Genomic DNA, 5406 nt, shown 5'->3' with positions numbered 1-5406 from the left:
TAAAGGCCCATTTAGTAATTTGGCCTGATATTAGTTTCGGCCTGTTAAGGGCCCGTTTAACATTTCGCCCTATATTAATTTTGGCATGTTAAAAGCCCGTCATATAGTTGGGCCTAACTACGGCCCGGTTTGCATCCGGCCTGCTCGCAGCCGATAATCTGATTGGGCCAAACAAGGACCGAGACAATTCTGGCCTGTTATAAGCCCATGATTTGATTGGCACATTCATGGGCCGGGGTCTATTTCGGCCTGCTGCCGGCCCGTGAGCTGTTCGGCACGTTTCAGGCCCAACCTACTTTTCAGCCTCCTAAAGGCCCATTGAGTTTTCTTGGGAAAATAGGGCCGGCGGTTTACTCGGCCTATTAAAGGCGCGAATCTACTAGTGGGCCAGTTTACATTTAGGCATGTTAACGGACCAAGATGACGGGGCCCATGGTGCGGATCATACATGGTGATTTGCATGATGACCCGATTATGTACCGTAATTTTACGGTTTGGCCGGTTTACTGCGAAGACAGGATATATATACAGTAAAATAACTGCAGCATCGTGAATAAGAAAAAACCTAGACTATACAATAAATAAATTATGACATATTACATCCACTGGGCATCAAAGTTCGCCACTATGATAATAAAGCAAAAGCAGTCTGCAGATTACATACACTGGGCATCAAAGATCGCCACTAGTGCAACTAAACACGCCAACAAAATAATATACAAAACCGACAGCACTTCAATAGAGTTCAAGAAAGGTTAGCCCTGCTCGGGAGATGCAGCGCAAGCAGCTGAGCAAGCTGGTGAGTCTGCACTTGTTTGACACTTATATCCTCCTCACTCTGAAAGATAAACAAGTAGACAGATGACAGGTTTTGCACATACAAGTATCAGTGCTGACAATTCATCACATTTCTTACTGACGAATAAAGTGACACAGTTTAAAATAGCATTAACACAATATGGTATTGTTCAGGTCAAGACATGGCAGGAAATGACATTGTGAAGGAGTTGGCAGCTTCACGACACCACTGGATTACAGATCAAGAACTCATAAGTATCAATGGTTAGTGTGCTGTCAATTTATCCCATTTCAGATTGGCAAAATAAGATCACTTGCTCTGTATAGTTTAATTTACATGGTATGAAGAAGGAACTTGGTTGTACAACTGAAAAATTAAATTGAGAAGGACAAACTTTTGTTTATGAACTGGAGTACATAATAAACTTTAAACATGCAATTTGATGCAAACACCAAAAATAAACAGCTGTTGCAGTCATGCCTAACCAAATATACACAACAAAGTTTGAAGGCTTGAGAAGGACAAACTTACATTATTGGTGAAGGCAGGCTCTATAAAGCCCTTGTCCATGCTGATGGGGGGGGGGGGCAATTCAAGAAGTTTACCACAGAATCTTCTTCATAAGCATTGCCTTTATTCTACATTTTGTTAAGAGTAAATATAGATGTGACAATATAAGAAAAAATGGAGAATATTTAAGATAAGATGAAGACTGATGCTACATAACCAAGTAGCTATAAATGTAAGTACAACGATACAGGCAAAAGGTACAACCAAGAGCAATGCAGAGCTAAACTTCTTCAGTACAATCGGTGTTATCCAACCTTATGGTAAGAGTAAATATAGATCTTATGTGAAGAAAATGGAGGGCAAAGGAAAATAAGTTGCAGAGTGATGGTACATGAACAACTACCTGTCAGTATAAGTACACTGATAAAGGACAGCAGGTACTTACAAGAACAATGCAGATCTAAAAAATTTCATTGGCATTGGATATATTCTACACTAATGTAACCATTCATATAGATCAGATAATTTGGAGCGAACAATTGATAAGCAAGCTATCATGCATACTGCTGTCACATAATGAACCAGGTATGTATGCAAGTACAATGATACAGGACAACAGGTACTAACAAGAGCAAAGCAGCGGGCAGCATATTTGCGATATCCTGTCGTTCTTTTCAAACCGGAATTCTTTTTCGAGCAGATTTCCTGCAAAAAAGATCCGTAAGGCACATGCGGAAAAGTAGAAGTTCAAATTGTCATGCGATATCATAGACAGTACCTCATCCTCGGAACGAGACCAGTGCATAACAAGGTTTTTCCATTCAATGTCTTCTAAATTTAGCACAGGAGACTTCACCAGAAATTCGTTTATAGACTTGCCATCAAAGTGTGATTTCCTCAGGTAACACCGATACTGCTGCAATGCTTCCTTGAAAAGCGCAAGCAAGCTTTGCTCGTCATGACTATCCAGATTGACCCTCGCCTACTTACAACAATGTAATGTAAATCATTGATGTGTTCAATCAGCAGAAAACAGGAAAATAATCACGATGAATAATAGCACTTACACGTAAGTGGGACAGGAAGATGTGAAAATGGTGTTTGTCTTCACTATAATTTCCAATGATGGGAATATATGCACGTAGTCCCTAACAACATTGAAAGCATTGTCTTTTAAACTGGGAATAACTGGAATGGGGTTCCAATCTGCAGGAATTGGCCGTCTCTGCAGTTGGGATAGGTCTTCGGCCGGTGGACTTGCTGTACTTTTTGCTGGAGTGAGATTTTTCTATGGTACGGCTGGTGCTATGGCAACTGAAATCGGCATACCTTTTGCTGGAGTGCAGGTCCTGTGTGGTGGGGCTAGTGGTGTGGCCAGTGAAGTATGGGTACAGTCTGCTGGAGTCGGTCCTACGTTTTGTGTCACTGGTTGTACATCCAATATAAGTGTGGTGCTGTCTGATTTCTCCGGCACAACCATGTTTTTCAAGGACTTTCCTGATGCTCCTTCAGGTTCGGCAATCACCCTCTTCCTTTTTGATGTCTGATGCACAAGAACAGCATTTGAGTGAAAAAATGGTATGATGACAGATGGAATATGTATTGGTAATGGATGGGCATGGCATCTCGACATATATGATGAGTAGACTAAGCAGATGGCGGTGCAACAAAGTAGAAGAAATGCAAGACAACATATTCAAGATACGCGCAATCAATAAAACCTTGCCAAATTAGAGCAGGCACCTTGATGGGTGAACATGACAGGCCATCTGCCTTTGACTCCTCGAGGTTAGAATAGTCATTAGGATCATATTCTGAACAAGAATCTACAGGTGGGGAGCGTATGAGTTTCATTGCATCCAGAATGGCACTCAATGCCTTGGTGCCAATATTGTAAGTCATTGCAGTGTTCCACAATATTCTTCTGATGCGCGGATTCTGATATTCACTCTAATTACGTATAATATCTAAGAACCATGAAAACATAAATAGTTGTGAGATTATCTTTGTAATGCAGAGGATATTCTAATATAGGGGCGCCCCTGTAAACACTTGTGTGCTATCACTGGATTCTGATGAGAGAGCTCATGTGTGCTGTAATATGGTGCGTGCATTTATATAATCTGGCACAAGTACACAAAAAAATAGGCTCCATAAGTAAGGATAGTTGGCAGATGATATGTTCAAAATATACTGTATAGAGAGTTTATTGCCAAACCATGATAACAAGAGCACACAACAACTAGGCAGATCATAGTGTACATAAAAGGGGTACACCATAACCATGATATATAAATCGGGAAAGTGGAACTGGCTTGAAAATACGGTGTTGTATTGCCGCTAGTTGTAGCGACCCGACCTCAAACGATCAAGTCTATGTGCTTCAGTGTCATCCCTGGATCGGTAATGCTGACACACACAGTACTCGAAGGATTTATAACAGCGTAGCAATCACACACTTATTACCTCGAATGTCTCAAAAGAGAACTTATTACAATAAACATGGCTTAAGGCCATCTAATACGATAACACCGGAAGGCTTGGAAGATAAAGTGAGTTCATCAACTCCAACGGCATAGCTGAGCTGCACGGCAACGACCTAACGAACCTTACTCTTCATCTGAAAAGTCTGCAACATAATACGTTGCAGCCCGAAAACGGGTCAGCACATGGAATATGCTGGCAATATAACATAGTAGAGCAAGAACAGAATAATGCTATCACTACATGCATATTTGGTTGGTGGAAAGCTCTATGGTTATAGTTTTTGCGGAAAGCCAATTTTTTCCTACAACAAAGGAATAGATTTTATTTAACTATCATGGTAGTTGCAACATCATTGAGAAGGTTCCTCCAACTCAATCCCAATTAAAGTAATTATCAACCCAACAATATTTATTTAGAGTGATGAGATACTTAGGATACTCCAAGTACTAGATACTCAAGATTGTCCATAACCGGGGACACGGCTAACCATGATTAGATTGTACACTCCGCAGAGTTTTGTGCACTTTTCCCCACAAGACTCGATCTCCTCCGTTGGATTTCTCGCACCACAAGGTGTTTGAGAAACGGATGACTGAGACATAGCCTTTCAGAAACATTAACTCTTTACTCCGGGCAGACCATACGAAACCTACATCCCTCTACCTGCTGATCCACCACTTCAAGAGCTCATGCAACTTACTCAACTATGCTAGAGCCCATAATAGCTTGTGGCTGCACACGGAAGTTTCTAGCATGAAAATATCTCAGTTCCCTTTGAGCCTGGGTGGCGGACCTTAGGATGATCACACGGGTACTCCGGGATATCCTAGGACAACACTGGATTCTCCAGGTGCCCGACAAGCAATCCACCCAGATGTGTATCAAAGTTGCCACCTTAAGTTGAACCATTAATTAAGAATCTCACATCTGTCATGGATACACTCAAACCCAATCCACGTCTACGAGCATAGCATAGCAATATAAGCAATACGTAGAAGTAACTCCCAAGGTTTGAATATAACAGGGCAATAGGTTCTACCTCATCAACTACTTCCCAACCCACATGTTAATCACATCCTAATCATGCAATTTTTGAGGATTAGAATTAATTCATAAAAACTGGGTATGAAAGAAGTATGATCAATGTGTTACTTGCCTTGCCGACGATCCGCAAAACCTAGGGACTCGTAGTAGCACGCTTTGCACTCCGGGAATTCTATCGCAAACAAACAATAGCATACATAAGCAATCAAGCAAAGACGCACGGGCAAAACTCAAATAAGAAGATTTGACCAGAAAGTTCAACTTAAAAACTCCGGTTTGCAAAAAGAATCAAATCAAACGGAGCAACGAAACTCAAAGTGCGAAAGAAACAAGATCCGTTTACTAATATGAACTAAAGTCAAATTTTACAGTACCAAAATCTTATTCAAGTTGGTTAAACAGAAAGAGGGTTTCGAGACGAAGATCTAGGCGCTTGAATCGCCTGATTCCGATAAACGAGCGAAAAGATAAACTAAAACAAAAATCGGATCAGAAATCGCGATCGAAAATAATCGCGGAAAAACTGAGAAAAAGAAAAACTGACGAACAGGCTAACGAACGAACGT

General features: G+C 41.0%; 1 long non-coding RNA gene across 1 annotated transcript; it reads right to left on the bottom strand.

Annotated features, from left to right (window-relative positions):
• Positions 1 to 1918: 1918 nt before the first annotated feature.
• Positions 1919 to 2337, bottom strand: LOC141042057 (uncharacterized). The gene is made up of 2 exons (XR_012203866.1): positions 2088 to 2337; positions 1919 to 2014 (listed from the first exon to the last, which is right to left on the bottom strand). It is a non-coding gene; the product is annotated as an uncharacterized lncRNA (long non-coding RNA).
• Positions 2338 to 5406: the final 3069 nt, after the last annotated feature.

This window comes from Aegilops tauschii, chromosome 2, assembly GCF_002575655.3.
Source record: "Aegilops tauschii subsp. strangulata cultivar AL8/78 chromosome 2, Aet v6.0, whole genome shotgun sequence".
Lineage (NCBI taxonomy): Eukaryota > Viridiplantae > Streptophyta > Magnoliopsida > Poales > Poaceae > Aegilops > Aegilops tauschii.
Note: the sequence above shows the minus strand (reverse complement) of the source record. Positions and strands in the feature narration are given on the sequence as shown.